Source organism: Acartia tonsa, chromosome 15 (assembly GCF_053477335.1).
Source record: "Acartia tonsa isolate MP-2025a chromosome 15, ASM5347733v1, whole genome shotgun sequence".
NCBI lineage: Eukaryota > Metazoa > Arthropoda > Copepoda > Calanoida > Acartiidae > Acartia > Acartia tonsa.
In genome coordinates this window covers 19,395,464-19,413,088 of record NC_137274.1, presented here as the reverse complement: position 1 = coordinate 19,413,088, position 17,625 = coordinate 19,395,464, and the positions used below count along the sequence as shown (strand labels likewise).

At 35.8% G+C, this 17,625-nt stretch overlaps 1 protein-coding gene and 1 long non-coding RNA gene across 6 annotated transcripts in view; both read right to left on the bottom strand.

The window, feature by feature from the left end:
* Nucleotides 1-17,625, bottom strand: part of LOC145307199 (uncharacterized) — a 184,246-nt gene that overhangs the window by 110,974 nt on the left and 55,647 nt on the right. The gene's annotated exons all lie outside the window — the stretch shown is intronic.
* LOC145307235 (uncharacterized) lies at nucleotides 62-5,009 on the bottom strand. Its single transcript, XR_013875359.1, has 2 exons — nucleotides 4,941-5,009; nucleotides 62-493 (listed from the first exon to the last, which is right to left on the bottom strand). It is a non-coding gene; the product is annotated as an uncharacterized LOC145307235 (long non-coding RNA).

Here is a 17,625-nt window from a genome sequence, read left to right as displayed (position 1 = left end):
GGGTAAATGGCAGACACCAGAGTTCGAATAAAGACTACGGCAGTGTGAACAGACGTTCAAATTCAAATTCAAATTCAATTTATTAACCATAGATCCAACAAACCCCGATCTTGGACAATTATCCTCCACCGGGAAAATAAAAATGATAGATTTTACATGATAAAATACATGTTAATGATAATATTAGATTATTATATATGATTTAATTGCATATTATCACATTTACTTATAATTATATGATGGTTTATTTTTATTTCCCATCCAATCATTATGACATATTATTAGCGATAATAATGACTAAACAATTTAATAATGATAGCGGATAATGCCCATGTCTGACTAGCCAGGTGCAGTACGTAGCCCTAAGGCTGGAGCACGCCCTTGATGACGTTCAGGCGCTATTGCTGGCCGGCATAGTCGGACTAGTGAATTTGAACATTGCTGTTATAGTTCAATAATGATAAAGTTCCGCAATTATGCTTCAATATGCTTGCTACACCCCCAGAAGTCTGTCCGCCTCCGTCTTTGGTTGTCCCCCACCGCCGCGCAATGCCTCCAAATGTGATTCCTAAATAGTAAAGTTAATACAATTCCTTGGTCCTAGGACCAAGGAACAAGGTTATCAAATAGATAGAAGCGCAACTCGTAATAACAATCCATAATTTATCCCATACGTCTATATTCAGTAGGACTAGGTACCTATTTATAAAGAAGTAAACAAAAATAAAATTAAAATTAAAAAGTCAATAAGTCTTAAAAAAAAAAAAAAACTTAAGAATAGGTACCTAGAGTATTCTGCTTGCAGTAACCACGTTAGTAACCACGCTATGGAGAAATAATTTTTAGAGTGATAAGGACAAAAGAAAGGTTAAAATTAAAATAAATCATAGAGAATAAATTAATCTGAAAATTTTTTGGCTTTGATTAAGTTTTTTATTTTGGTCCGATCCTAATAAACGAATATTCAATGAATATTCATGAATATTCAAGCGTAGAAGGGTTGAAGAAAAATGTGCCCATGACCCCCCCCGCTCGGGTTGCCGCGCCCCACCTGCCAAGGTCCGAACAATTATGCGTCATGAATCATGCGTCATGAAGAATAAACGAATAAAATTAACAAAATTTGAAAATTGGATGAGTTCCAATATTCATGAATGCAACAGAGAATATTCAAATTAAATATTCTAAAACGTGTTGTTTGTTGCAACAAAAAACTGCGTCAAAATTCAATTTTGACAGAACAAGGACAAAAAATCTTCAAGCGAGAAAAATAACACATTTTGTTCGGAAAATGGCATAGAACGCTGCTACCGTCGCGGCTGGAGTCACTCACCACAGTTTTCTCCAACTAACCCCATAGCATTAAGCCGCAGTCCCTGCTCAACAACAACCCCCTAAAACAGAAAGAATTAGTAAACAGCTTAAGTTGAAGGAAAGATAAATTACAACCAGGAATGTAGTTTATAAAACTAAGAATATTAAGAATATTCTTCCATCCGCCGCCGCAACCCGCAATCCCTGCCCCCGGACAAACTTAGCTTCGAGTTAAATAAATTAAGAATGACTAAAAAATAGTCAATAAATTGATTGGAATAATATTAATCTGTCACACGTCATAAAAAATTAAATTTAAGTTTAATTCAAATGCAGCTAAGAAAGTGAAAATGAAAGTTAAATTAAAACAAGTTAAAATAACGTATTTGTGGTTGACATTTTACACAATTCTATTTAGTAGGTAATCAAAAACTCTTTTTTTGAAAAGTTTAAAATCTTGGATAGTTTTCAGGTTTTCTGGTAAAGAGTTATAAACTATTGGAAATTGAATTAAAGGTAAATTGAATATAAAATTTCTTGTTGTACTGTCCACATGTAAATCATTTCTATGACGTGTGTTGTAGGAGTGTAACTGACGTCTATATTGCCAAGTATTATCAAAAATGTCAGGCTGTTGGCCGTTAATATATTTATGCATAAAAAGCATGATATTATAATCTCTCAGCTCTTTGAATGGTAAAATACGCAATTGTTTGAACAAAGGAGCACTGTGTGCAGTGCTGGAGCTGTTTGTGATTATTCTAGCACACTTTTTTTGTAGTTTGTGTATAATACTTGCCTGTCCGTCAGTTACACCTGTAAAAACTATTATTGAATACTCGATAATGCTATGTACGTACGCGAAATACAGCATCTTAAGATGCTGCATGTCGAGCACGTTCTTCATGACACGGAGGCTAAAGATTGCGCGCTGCAGCCTGCTGTGAAGGTCCCCCCAGTGATAAGTAAACTTCAACTTAGAATCTAACCTAATACCTAAGTGCTTAGCCCATCTATTCTTTTCATTTTCATGGTTGCAGTCGACTTTATCAAGCTTGACAATTTTGCCAGGATCCCTTTCCCCATAGTTGTTAGAATCAATATAAACAGGAAATTCATTAAGAAGGTCAATTTCATTTGCAGGAATAACTTGTCTAGGAGTTTTAAAAAGGATAATTTTTGTTTTTAAGGAGTTTATAATTAATTTATTGGCAGCATACCAGTCATTTGCTTGAGGTAGGACTCTATTTATTGTTTGGATTAAATTTGTGAAATTGTCAGATTTTAAGAAGATTAGGGTGTCATCGCAGAAAAGGTTAAAAATGGCTTCTCTGCAGCTGCTGTCTAGGTCATTAATGAATATCAAAAACATTAATACGCCCAGACAGCTGCCTTGGAGTATGCCGATAAGTATCTCCTCCAGAGTGGAGGAGTACTCCCCCCCAAAAAAAACTTTTTGCCTACGAGAAGAAAAATAACTAACAAACCAATCATAGATGACACCTCTAATCCCATAATGATATAATTTAGCCAGCAATATGTCCCTGTCAACAAGATCAAAGGCTTTCTTGATGTCCAGGAGCAGTATACTGCATACCTGTCCATCAATGAAAGCCTTTGCAACAAGATTCATTAAGTTCAGAACATTATGACTAGTATTATAGCCGCGACGAAAGCCAAATTGACGCACATTGAAAAAATTTCGCTCATCCAAGAAATCATAAATGGAAGTGTATAAATACCTTTCCAGAGGTTTGCTGAATGACGCTATCATGCTGACGCCACGATAGGCTTCAACAACAGAAATAGGGCCACTCTTATATACTAAGACAACTTTGGAAATCTTCATGAGATCGGGAAAAACACCTGTGCTTATGCTCAGATTATAGATGTATTGCAACGGAGCCGTAATCGGCCCCGCTGTTCTACATAATAATTTCATGGATACATCAAAAAAGTCCTGGCTTTCCTTTGGCTTAATACTAGTCATTAATTCAAATGTTTTCTGCAGTGTAAGGGGGGGAACAAAGATGGTATCTTCAATTCGTGGAGGGAGAAACTCCCTAAAGTTTTTGTTTGAGATAGGGATGTCTGGGGTCAAATTAGCACCCAAATTACTAAAAAAATTGTTGAAATGATTAGCGATTTCTTGTTTATCGGTGATCTTACGATCACCGACCTCAAGATAATCCATTGTTTTTGTGTGCTTTTTCACCCCCAGAACCTCCCTAAGTACAGACCATACTTTTTTCCCATCCTTACCCGCAGACTTGATTTGATTCTGAAAATAATTTTTCTTAGCCCTACGGACGCTCCTAAAGTACTCATTGCGGTACGCATTGTACCGTGCAGTATTAAACTCAGAAGGATCATTGCATTTTATCCTATAAAGTGTGTTCTTGAAGGCTTTGCATTTTAAAATATAATTATTGATATAGGGCTCTTGGGGGATGCAACGCCTGTTGTTTCTAATAGAAACTTTGGGACAGTGAATGTTATAAAGGTCAATGAATATCTTTAGGAACGCTTCATAGGCTAAGTCAACATTATTTAGAGTAGTAACCACAGACCAATCAGTATCATTTAGCGCATTGCAAAGGTTATCATAATTCTCATCTGATAACAGGCGCTTTGTGAAATTTTGAGGTTTTTTTGTCTGTTTGAAATTTTCTTCGTAAAAAACACCAATAGTTAAAAAATGATCTGAATAGTCTGTGGGTACAATCATTGACAGGGCTACATTCTGTATAAAGTTTTTGCAACAAATTAAATCCAATAAACTATGACTAAAGTTGTGTATACGGGTAGATCTAAGGGTTATATTAATAAACCCATAAATAATTAAGTTATCAAGAAATTGAGCTGCCGAACTACCCGGTAAAACTGCTTGGAAAAGGTTTAGATTCATATCGCCTGTGAGGAAAATAGGATAATTGGCATAATTGTCTAAGCTATCAAAAAGTTCAAGAAGTTTCTCAAGAAAGGGTTGAATGGTTTCCTCACTGGGGGTCCTATAAATATTAACTACAATTCCCTTAAAATTGCTATAACTTATCTTTAAAATTAAACACTCAAAGACTGATTGTTCAAAAAAATTAGGAAAAATCTCTTCAACTTTGAACCTAGATTGCACATAAGTGCAAATGCCCCCCCCCCTCCCCTGGGGCCTAGGTTTAGAGTACAAGTCATACCCATTAAGCTGAATTAAATTTAGATTACTGTTATCATTGAGCCAAGATTCCTGCAGGTTAATTACTGTGGGCTCCACGCCCGAATTTTTATAACAATCTATACTGGAACTAAGCTCTGTAAAACACGAATTAATGGATCTGCAATTTAAGTTAAATATTGAAAAGACCGGTCTGTTGAGTGATTTAATTTTTTCTATTGCATTCTGCTCTGTAATATAATAGGAGTCTATATTGAGCTCCTCTGAAAAGTCCGAAAAAATGTCCCCATAAATATGCGACGTAATATTAAAATTCGGATTGTTATTAAGTTGATTTACGCCACTATCTACCTGAGAAACCATACTGCAAAGGTTCACATCCAGAAAGCATTGCTCGACCGATAAGGTTCTCCCTCCAACTTCGACTTCTAGAGCGTCCCGTGTGCTGCGTACATACTGAAACACAATTATATGAATACATGATAATACAATGTAATGTTAGCATCATACCCAAAAATCAATGAGGTATCTAAGTACCTACTGAACTTATAAAATTGACTAATGGCTTACAAGGCTTAGACTATTATTATACAATTGTTAAATTATTAGCCTTGTTAGATATATTAACTATAAATATTTAAGTTCTATGTACACACATAATAATAATAATCTGCTACTAAACTTTGTTTTAAGATTAACTTGAATAAAAATCTATATCACTAAGTGATTAATGTTTATAAAGGACAAGTTCTATATGTTTTGTATGGAAGATTAATAAAACTTATACTGTCCTTTCATTTAGTTGGAGCTGTAGAGGTAGGACTAGAGGTTGACACCGTCGATGCTGCAGCTGCTGCTGCGGCAGCTCGCCTACTGGCCGCTATCGCTGTGGGCGCTGTCTGATCCTCTTTGGGCACGTCATCTCTGGGGGTGTGGGGGGAGGGTAAAGCTGGAAATGCGTCGGCTCCAGGTGCCGCACCACCAGCTGGTGGGAGACCCTCTGCCCCTCCTTCCTGTCTGACTGTGACTCCAGGATCTATTCCTCCATCCTCCTCTGGGCGCTGCTGCTTGGCATGCTGATCAGCAACCTTAATAATATCTGACAGGTTAAAATCAAGGCCGTCAAACAACGCCTTGTTAGGGACGTTGGCCTTGAAGGCCTCCAACACGATGGACTTGGCGCTAAGGAGGGAATTTAATTCCGGCAGAGGCTCTACCATGCCTAGGACTGTGGGGGAAAAAGGGTTGTGGATCTTGATCCATTTACCCTTGTGGCCAAGGGGCATGAAAGAGACCCCTGCACTCGTGGTCTTGCATTTGTGAGCAAGCTTGGCTGTGTGTAGGAAAGACATTACTTGGCGGTTCATGTCCGCTAGATCATGTGACACCCTAAGCTTCACCTTGGGATCGTATTTGACCGCCGCCGCCGCTGATGACCACTGGCTGCGGTCCGCCGCACGCTTCTCTAGGCTAATCAAGTGCTCCCGTTTATTTAACATAAACAGGAATAAAGTCCTGCGCGAAAAGAACCTAAAGATCATCGGGGGGACTGCGCCTTTGCGGCTAGGGCCAAGAGGATGGCTGAACTCAATATTAGAGTAAAAACTCGTGTTGAACGCAACAGAATCACCTGACTGTATCATTGACCGTAGGACCGGTTCGATGACCTCTTCATAAACATCCTTGACGTCAGGGGTGGTGGCTCGCCACGGCGACTGGAATCCGTAGATCCGTAGGGACCAGCATCGCTGCCTCTGTTCCCTCTTGACCGCCTGACATAAATGATGATAATTAATAAAACGGTCACACTCTCTATCCTCCGTCCGTAATTTCAATAGCAGATCAATTTGCGCCCCTAAGCCTTTGATTTTGAGGCCTGTAGCCTCATCAGGCGAGACATCAGGGTCTTCGAGTCGAGCCCTAATAGAGTCAATTTCGGTCTGGTATTGCCCCTGTAACCCCTCTATACGCTTACCTATATCTACCAACTTCAGGTTCACGCTGTTGAAACTCTTCGTTGTTTGTTCTGTGTACTCTTTTATTTTCGAGGCCACAGAAGTATCAATGAGCTTAGACATCCTGGCCCAAGTATCCGGGCTAAGATTAACGCCACCATCTGCCGAACCGTCGGCGGCCTCCTCATCCGCTATGGCAGCTCTAAGCTTGTTGCCTTTGCTGGCTTTGGACATAGTGACGGCAAAAAAAAGTGCCGACAAAAAATAATAATTATTAAAGCACAGATAGATGTTCACAGATGCGTGGTATAGGTAAGACTAAGCGTAGTAGAGAGGGGTCACAATTAAGGGGTAACCTGAACCAATGACGTGAGGGCGAGGAATAAAGTTGACCAATGAGATGGCACCAGTTGTAGGACAGGACCAATCACAGCTCTCCACAGAATAACTCCCAACCAATGGCAGGGCTCCAACACTAGAGTGTGTGTATGTGTAGTGTGTGTGTGTGTGTATAGCGTAGGCTCTCCTCCACTGTTGTAGATGAACGGGGGGGAGGAGAAGGGGTGGTAGCGATACTCAAAAAAAGGGGTAGGAAGCTTATACAGCAGCTCTACATTAGAAGATGTGTATCGCTTGAAGGACGCTAACTAACAACGTGGACACCTATACTATAGAGAAGCTACGCTTCTCTAGCAATCACTAAATAATAAACATAGTCTATTCAGTTGTTTCTTTATTGCAGGTTTAAGGATAACTAAAGTTGTACAACATAATATAAATACATATGGATTAGGAATAAAGATAGTTAAAGATAAATCATACAGTAAAACATAGATAATTGCAATGGTTAGGTAGATGGTTATCCCTGTCTGGGGCAGGCAGGATAGCCCATGGAACAGCACAATAGGTAGATAAGCATAGAGGGGTTGAGTGGTAGGTCTGGGTACTGAAGAGGGAAGGTTTGATGAATAGCCCATGGAACAGCACAATAGGTAGATAAGCATAGAGGGGTTGAGTGGTAGGTCTGGGTACTGAAGAGGGAAGGTTTGATGATTACTTTGACAACAACAGTCTGTGTGGGGGTGATTCTATCAGGTGAGGGAAGGCTTAGATCCTTTATCCTCAGGGTTGAGGTGGTGCTGATAACTTGGTGGTTGAAGGGGAAGGTTCTGGTGCTTAAGATGGGAGAGGGAGGGGTAACACCCCTCCCTCCATTTGCAGGACAACTGAGAGATGAAATCAATACCGTTATCTGACATATTTTCAGGTGGCTTTACAATTGTAGAATAACAGGATTTAGCTGGGTGCGTAGCATCACTATAATGTCTTGGTTTCTGCATGGTCCAGAGTTGCCGCATACCACAAATGCGACCCAAAAATCATATGCACTTTGAATTTAGATTTAGGTTAGGTACACCAAAAGAATGTATTATAGACATAAAAGTTTAAAAGAAGGTCCTTTTTTCGTGTATTTTCCATCAAGTTGTGTCTTGGCATTTAGTCAAATGCGGTTATTAAGTCAAACTGTTCATAATTTTGATCAAATGTATAAATATGAAATGGTGAGAATTAAGAACAGTTTGACATAATAAACGCATTTGACTAAATGCTAACATACAATTTTTTATGGAAAATGCGCGAAAAAAAAGGATTCTCTTTGAAGTATCTTAGAAAGTAATTACATACTGCCTTAGATGTCATTCAAAGTTTCGCGGGGGTTCAAGACCTGCAGGATCATTCCTGGAGCCTTAAGTTTGCCTGGAAACTTTTTTTTACAATATTATTATGACTAATATGGGATATTTATGGACAACAAACAGCAGATTTTCTCTTTGTGCAAATACATTAAATTAAAACTTATGTTAAACCAACTTTGAAACTAACCTTAGATATTCTTCTTTAGTATCAAATAGAGATGATTCTATAATTTTGAACAAAGATTTAAAATCAGCATTTTTAGAAGAAATGAACATTCACTTTCGTCTTTAGTATAATATAAAGCTGATTCTGTAATCTTAAAGATCATCAGAAAATATGAATTGGTATTGCTAGGTGATTTTATTTTCGTGCAAATACATTAAATTATAACTTATGTTAAAGTAATCATGAAGCAATTTTTTCAAAATGCATTTTTATTTAACTTTTCTTATTTTTTAAGTAATTTTCATAGAATAATGCCTTAAAAGTTCCACTAAGTTAGAAAAAAATTGGTTAATAATGCCAAGATCAATTCCACATGAAGTTGATGTTAAAGTCTGTGGAACCAATAAACTAAGAGAAAATAAGCCTTGAAACTAACCTTAAATGTTCATCTTTAGTATCATACAGAGCTGATTCTATAATCTTGATGATGAGCAGGGCCAACTTGAGAAATATGAGTATCACTGGCATTACTTGGATTATATTCAGCTTCCTATAAATAGAAGGCTGGTTGAGAAAGCCTAAAATGTCACATGTGACATCATAAAAATATGTCTAAAAAGGAAGGATGAGAGGAGAAGTGGGAAAGGAAACCCCCTAAAAAAGAGATGCATTTTTATGACGTCACACATGACATTTTAGGCTTTCTCGGATAGTTAAATATCCTTGTGAAAAAGTAACAGGATCCATGTTTGTCTTTCTGTTGGTGTGTGTACCAAAAAATCTTGCTAACTTCTGAAGTGATATGGTTCTCCTTTAAAGAATAGCTTCTCATAGATCCTGGAAATCTCCCATAGAAAAGAATGACCTTCCCAATTTTTTTAAAAACTTTTTCTTTTTAAAACTAAAATTGAAAATGGCAGTTGTATTCCCCCCCCCCCTCTCACCTCTAGCTCAAGTACTTCAAGTACCAATGAACCGATATGGTTCTCCTTTACATCTATTTAGGGGGAAGGTCCAACCACCCCTAGAAAAAAATGAAACTCTCCAAATTTTGTATTAATTCAACTTTTTAAAACTAAAATTGAAAATAAGGGATAAATCCAGCCCCCCCCCCCAAACCTCATAGTACATCATATGCTTCCAGTAGCTGTGCTACTTATTATCCTTGCTTTTTTCTGTATAGTCCTTTTCGTGACAATGCGTCTTCAGGGGGCTATACGTCATATTTTCACAATAGCTTTTATTTTAGGTTAGGATAGTTAAGCTAGGTTTAGTAATGGTTAGTCAAATGGCCTTTAGAGCTCCCTGCAAGGGCTAGAAATAGGAAAAACCCTACGGTGAAAATATGACGTGACACTCCTTTAGAGGTGTTGTCAGAAAAGTGACTATACTCACTTTTTTTACCTGATTGTAACCATGGGGGGTTCTACAATAGCTAGGCAAACAAAGGGTGGAGCTGATATGGGCATTCCTGTCTTACTCTCTACACACATCTAGATACATAGATAAATAAGATTTCAACTAATGAGGATTAAGAATCTTGAAGCTTCAACCAATGAGAATCAAGAAACTTAAAGTTTCAACCAATAAGAGGCAAGAATTTTATATTTCATCAATGAGAACCAAGAATCTTGAAATTTCAACCAATGAGTGTCAATAATTTTTAAAAATCAACTTACGAGAGTCAAGAATCTAAAAAATTCAATTAATGAGAGTCAAGAATTATAAAGTTTTAACCAATAGAGTCAACAATCTAAAAATTTCAACCAATGAGAGTTAAGAAACAAAAATTTCAACCAATGAGAGTTAAGAAACAAAAATTTCAACCATTGAGAGTCAAGAACTTAAAATTTTTAACCAATGAGAGTTAACAGCTTTAAAATTCAAACCAATGAAAGTCAAGAACATAAAAATTTTAATCAATTAGAGTCAAGAACTTACAAATTTTAACCAATAAGAGTCAAGAATCTTAAAGTTTCAACCAATGAGAATCAAGAATTTTATAATTCCAGCCGAGAAGAGGCAAGAATTTCCTATTTCAACCTATGAAAATGTTTAAAAGTTACCTGAACTAATTGTCTGCTACCCCCAGACAATTTAGTTGTAAAAACTATAAACTGCACAATCCCAAAAGAAATTACCAAATCTCCAATCAACTAAACAAAGAGTTTTGTGTTAAAAACCAAAAAATACATTAAATCTAGATCCATAACAAAAAATTTAGATAAAAACACAATGTAAAAACAATCCACCCATATTATTGGTTATAAAATGTAAAGGGAATCAAACATTTGATGTTTTCCTTTTTGAAACTAAAATCAAAATTAGGAGGGGGGGGGTTAGTTATTCCCCACCTCAAAAACCTCTAGAGTACTTTAAGGGTGTAGCTCAAGAAGAGAGGGTACAATGGGCTGTTTATTACACTAGACCCCAAAGTTTTCTTTTTTGTCTGCTTAACTACTTTGGGGACTTTTGATTGGTTCGTTCATAAAGTTGAGTGTTCAAATTTTTCAACCACTAATTTTAATTTACAGAAAGATTAAATTTGTTTACCATCATTAGATATGTACAACATTTTATCAGCCATTGTCTTATCCCTTTAGAACTCTGGGTGTAGCTGCTATTACCTGAATAAAGGGCCCTGTGGAGGGGAGGATGATGCCAATAGCAGATACCACCATGTACAGAGGGGGCACCAGGCATAAGTTCAACAGGGAGGAGTGTAGCTCACTATCACATGTTGACTTTAAACTAAATACATTCATTCATTTATTTATTGATTCAAAGATAGATTGATAAATTAATTGACTGATTGATAGATGGATAAGTCGATTGATAGATTGATTGATTAATAGAGAGAAAGATTGATAATTAGATAAAAAAAATTAGCTGATTCAGAGATAGGTTGATAATTTGATAAATTAATGGATTGATTGATTGAGAGATTGAAAGATTGATAGATTGATAAAGTGATAGATTGATTGAATAATAGAGAGAAAGATTTATTGGTTCAGAGATAGATTAATAGATTGATTGATTAATAGAAAGAAAGCAAACTAGATTTATTGATTCAGAGATGGATAGATTGATGGATAAATTGATTGATAGATTGTTAGACTAATAGATTGATAGATTAATAGACTGGTGGAGTGGTAGATTGATTCAGATTAATTGATTAACATAGAAGAAGATTTGTTGATTCGGAGATAGATTATTTCTTTAAGAGATGGATAAATAAATTTACTGATTGATTGAATCATAGAGAGAAAGATATCTTGATTAATTGATTTAGAGATAGATTGATTTCATAGCTTGACAGATTGATAGATTGATAGAGATTTAGAAGAGCGAGGAGGTAGGAGACATTGGACTGTAAATTATGCTGGTACCCAAAAATTAAGAACCATGCTCTCTCAATCATTGGATAAAAACTAGACAGTTTTTTTCCTTGCACTGTCCAAACTTGTCAACCATTAAGTAGTATAATAATAGGGGGATAGCCATCAATGTCTCTGCCATTGTCTTATCCCTTAAGGTCCTAACATATTACCTGTGTATTATTCTGGCTGATATGATCCAGAGAGGTATGGCGTGTACTGCCAGTATCAGGTACACAGCTGTGTTCCAGTGGTAGATAGACTCATACACCTAGATACATAGATAGATAGATAGATAAAAAAGAAATTTGAATAGTATTTATGTATTTTTTTCAAAGAGAACACCCTGCTTCACACAAGAGATGTTAAAGAATAGTTGTTTATTGCTTCATATTATAAACAGCTTTCAGCAGACATAAAAATGTACCAGTTTTCTATGCATATAAAATTGTACAATCATAAGATTAAAACCAGTTTTTTTAGCCCAAAGATGCAAGGGCTAACAAAACTGGTTTTAATCTTATGATTTTGCAATTTTATATTCATATAAAATTTGATTATAAGGTGATGCTAAACATGATTTTCCAGTATGGCTTAGAACCAGTTCTAATCCAGTCGATTTCAATTTGTTTTGAAGCAATAACAGATAAAAAAATACCTGAACCGGGCCCACAAACTGTCCTTGATCAACAGCCGAACAATTGACCAGCTCTGTCTCTGTGTGTGGAGCGTCAGACAACGGCATTGGATCCTCTTTCATTTCCATCTGAAGTAAATTTTTAACCAATCAGAGTAAAGAATTTAAAAATTCGACCAATGAGAGTCAAGAATTTTGAAATTTCAACCAATGAGAGTCAAGAATTTTGAAATTTCGACCAATGAGAGTCAAGAATTTTGAAATTTCAACCAATGAGAGTCAAGAGTTTTGAAATTTCATCCAATGAGAGTCAAGAATTTAGAAATTTCAACTAATGAGAGTCTGACAACGGCATTGGATCATCTTTCATTTCCATCTAAAGTAAAATTTCAACCAATCAGAGTTAAGAATTCAAAAATTCGACCAATGAGAGTCAAGAATTTTGTAATTTTAACCAATTAGAGTCAAGAATTTTGAAATTTTAACCAATGAGAGTCAAGATTTCTAAGATTTCAACCAATGAGTGTCAGACAACGGCATTGGATCCTCTTTCATTTCCATCTAAAGTAAAATTTCAACCAATCAGAGTTAAGAATTCAAAAATTCGACCAATGAGAGTCAAGGATATTGAAATTTCAACCAATGAGAGTTAGGAGTTTTGAAATTTCAACCAATAAGAGTCAAGAATTTAGCAATTTCAACTAATGAGAGTCTGACATCTGAAGTAAACAGTGTTTTTGTATATAAAAGTAACAGGATTATTTATAACATCATTTAATAAACAATTTTCCACGAAGATTAAAATAAAAATCATAAGATTAATACTAGTTTATTTGCTTCAGCCTTCGTCCCCTCATGGCTATCAAAACTGGTTTTAATATAATTTTCTTGATTAATATGTTACGATATATGACTTTATAATCCTAATAAAACTAACAGTATGGTTGTTTGTCTTTTTTTGGGGAGGGTTCATTAACCCTTAATTCGCCCCTAAAAGTGTTAATAGCTGGAATCATAACTACATTATGGCTAAAGCCATTTAAAGAAATAATAATAGTAAGGTCAAACAAACGAACATTAACAAAATAAAGTTATAACCTTAATATCCAATATTATAGGTGGATATATTGACAGGGGAAAATTTGTCGTCAATTAAGCTCATATGGAACTCATTTATTCATCCAATAGGAGAATAGGGGATGGGATAAATTTGGATCGATGGGGGGTACCATTATTTTAACCAGCTGGGAGTATCACTTTATTAGATTACATGAAAATCTGGTGAAACATCCAAATAATAATATATCTATTCTCAAAATTACTTAAATACAAGATGCTCATTATGGACATACTTACATTTTAAGATTTGATTTTGGAGATGCCTTGGAGACATTATACCTAATTGTACTAGGTATCAATGTTCAAATGTATCAATTAATATATCTTTTTTTTAAAGCCAACAAGGATGACAACATCCATAAAAGCGAAGCACTGAAACGGTAGGACAAACGAACATTAACACTTGTATAGTATCTGAACTGAAAAATCGGAACATAAATGTATAAATGTCGAATCAAAATTGTAGGTAAATTTGTTGAAAAACTGCTTAAAAACAGGATAATGTTTATGGACATACTTACATTTTTGGACTTGATTATAGAGTTGCTTCGCTTATAATATTGTTCTTTGTCCCAGGAATCAAAGTACCAAAAATCAGATCAAACGGATAATTAAAACACTTGAAAATTTGTTGTTAAAAAAGTAGAAAAATCAACATGTTTAAAATGGACGTACGGACATTCTGGTAATGATTATAGAGTTGCTACGCTTTCTAAATCGTACCCAACTACTACAGGAATCATCATGCAAAGTTTGAAATCGATAGGACAATTCTAACATGCCTAAATTAACGAATAAAAGCTATCTATCTCGGACGGACGGACGTACGGACCGACCATAATTATAGAAAAGCTTCGCTTTTAAAAATCATGATGTTTAAAATAGACATTCTGTTAATAATTATTGTTACGCTTTCTTTCCTATTACGATACTATAATGGGCCGGATAGGACAAAGGCCGATAAATTGATATAAATCCTCAATGATGATACACAAAATTACCCCTTCTGTAGATTACGATTAGTGGCTGAAACCTTTAAACACTCAAAATATTTAACCAATCAATCAAAATTCAATAAAAGTTTTTAAGCCAACGAATAAGAAAAGGTTATAATAAAACTTTGGAGACTAGTGTAATAAACAGCCCAATATCCCCTCCCTCCCTGTACATGAAATGTATATTCTATTCATTACACAAGATGTGTACACTTTAAAATGGCATTTCCAGTATGGCTTTGAAACCGATTAATATCCGCTGGATTAAAACCGTTTCTCAACCATACTAAAAAATTATGTATAGCCTCCTAATACAGACAATTTTCCACGAATACTAAAATAAAGAAACATTAAAAATAATAACCATTTTGTTAGCCAAGACCATTGGCTCCTAAGGGATGAAAAAACTGGTTTTAACACTATAATTTTTACTTTTAATATCCGCGGAAAGCTGTCTATAATACGATAAAGTATAATGCGTAAAAGTGTACACTTTAATTTTTCGCATTAAAATGGAGGGAGGGAAAATTGGGTTGTTAATTACACTAGTCCCCAAAGTTTTATAATAACGTTTTCTTATTCGTTGGCTCAACAACTTTAGAGACTTCTAATACATTTTAATTGGTTGGTTCATTAAGTCCAGTGTCCAAAAGCCTTAACCACTTAGTCCAATCTACAGAAAGTGGTAATTCTGTGTATTAATATTGGAGATGTACATCAATTTATCGGCAATTGTCTTATCCCTTTAGATCCCTGCGTTTTCATACACTTTAATTTTTCGCATTAAAACTGGCATTTTCACTCCGAAGCTGATTGGAAGAGACTGACTAAGCCAAAAAAAATTTCAAAAAGTCATCTTAACAATAATAGATATAGTACATATAGAGATACTCAAACTATGGCCCCTAAAGTAACAGGATGTCTGTTTGTCTGTGTGTGTTTGTATGTTTGTACCGAAGGATCTCGCTAACCGCTGAACCAAAATGATTTTCCCTTACAGGGTATCTTCTCATAGGTCCCGGGAAGGTTTATAACTACTTTGGGGGAGGGTGCCACCACCCTCCCAAGAGAAATCAGAAAAAAATGAGAAAAAATTTACGTTTAGAGACTCCTACGCAACATTGCTAGTTATCGTAGAAAGAGATTCCTACGCAACATAGCTAGGTATAACAGATAATATAAGTGCCACTAGAGGCTTCTAAGGGAGTAGCTGCTAGTCCTTATACTAAAGTAACAGGATGTTTGTCTGTGTGTCTGTGTGTTTGTACCGAAGGATCTCGCTAACCGCTGAACCGATTGGGTTCTCCTTAACAGGGTAGATTCTCATATGTCCCGGGAAGGTTTATAACTATTTTCTTGGGGGGTGGGACACCCCCAACCCCCCCCAAAAAATAAAAATTCCACCCCCCCCCCCAAATTTTTTTTAAAATTTTTTTAACTAAAATTAAAAATGAGTGGGGGCACCCCCCCCAAAAAAAAAATTTTTTTTTTTCTACTTTTTCTTTTAAAATCTAAAATAAGAAATTGAATTATCAAATTCGACTCTCTCCTCCTCAAATGCCCCTAGAGGCCTCTAGGGGCGTATCCGCTAGTTATATATATAGTACATCTAGATAATAAAAAGTCATTTTAACAATAATAGATATAGTACTATAGATGATCAACCCGCAATTGTGGCTCAACAGGTAGCGCACTCGCTCGTCGTCTGGGAGGTGATAGGTTCGAATTTTGGCTTAACACCGCTTTAAAAGACGTTAAAAATGGTTCCTACTGCTACTATGTCAGGTGCGCGACATAAATAGTTAGAGCGGGGGGGAATGCCTTGGCCCAAAATAAGTGCAACTGATTACCATGCACAGTTAGGACTTCTCAGACAAAGGTCGTGCAATCAAAGGATTGGTTGTATGATGGGCGTACGGACGCTTCACACCGCAATCATAAGCGTAGTATGTTTCAATGTATGTATCTATTTAATATATCTATTTAAATAACAAAAACAAGGATGACAACATCCTTAAGTAGCGAAGCAAAAAGAAAATATGGACAAAATGATATATTTTAGCATGACTGACAAACCGACGAACCAAGTAAATTATATATTAGATGGTCATTGGTATAGGGAATCCTTTTTTTATTTCAGTTGACTATCTATAATAGCGGCCGAGAAAATCGCATTTCCCTTATTAAGTTACGGACTGACGGACGGACAGACAGACTAAATTAAATATGGAGTAGCTTCTATATCCTATATGCTTAGGTTGCCTTGGACGAAGCTTAATCTGTCCTACTTTTTATTCTTGTGACGTCATAAAAATGAGGAAGATGAATAGGGAAAGAAAAACCCTTAAAATAGAGATGGATAATCCCTCATTTTTATGGCGTCAAAGGAATCAAAAGTAGGACAGATTGGGCTTCGTCTTGCCTTGGCCCAAAACACAACCGTATTTCATAATCATGCACAGTTCTGCAATCAAATAAAGGTTAAGCAATCAAAGCATTGGTTGTAAAAACATGCATGTAATCACCACATAATTAAGCAAGAATTAGTTCAGAGATATTCTTAATATACATAGATAAGTCTAAACAAAATTGTAAATAATTTGTTGCAAATTTGCTTAAATACGTGATACTGTTTAAGGACATTTTTAGGACTTGAATACAGAGATGATTCGATTAAAACAGTGGGATTACCTAGGAATATAAATATTCCAAAAATTAGATAAATAGGATACTCAAATTTGTTGTCAAGAAAGTAAAAAAAAAGCGTGTTTTTAATGGACGTACGGACTTTCTGGTAATGATTATAGAATTGATATGCTTCCTAAATCTTACCTAATAGTTATAAGAATCACCATGCAAAGTTTGAAACCACTAGGACAATTCTAACCTGTTTAAACTAACGAACCTTCCCTAATTATCGAAAAGCTTAAAAACAGACAAACATACATAGATTTCCTACTAAAAACATTTAATTTAAAATAAGGGATCTACTGCAGTTCACGGTAAAATATTGCTGGTAAGCAATATTTCCAAAAATCTATGAATATTAAAGGCTGCTAGCTGCCAAACGGCTGAACGTACAGATCAAACCTGCACACCAATTTAAGCGGCACAAGAAGGCCTACAAATAATCTGGAATAGCCAAGATCCAATTATGCACAGGGAAAGCTTCACTGAAGAAAAAACGCGTAAAATA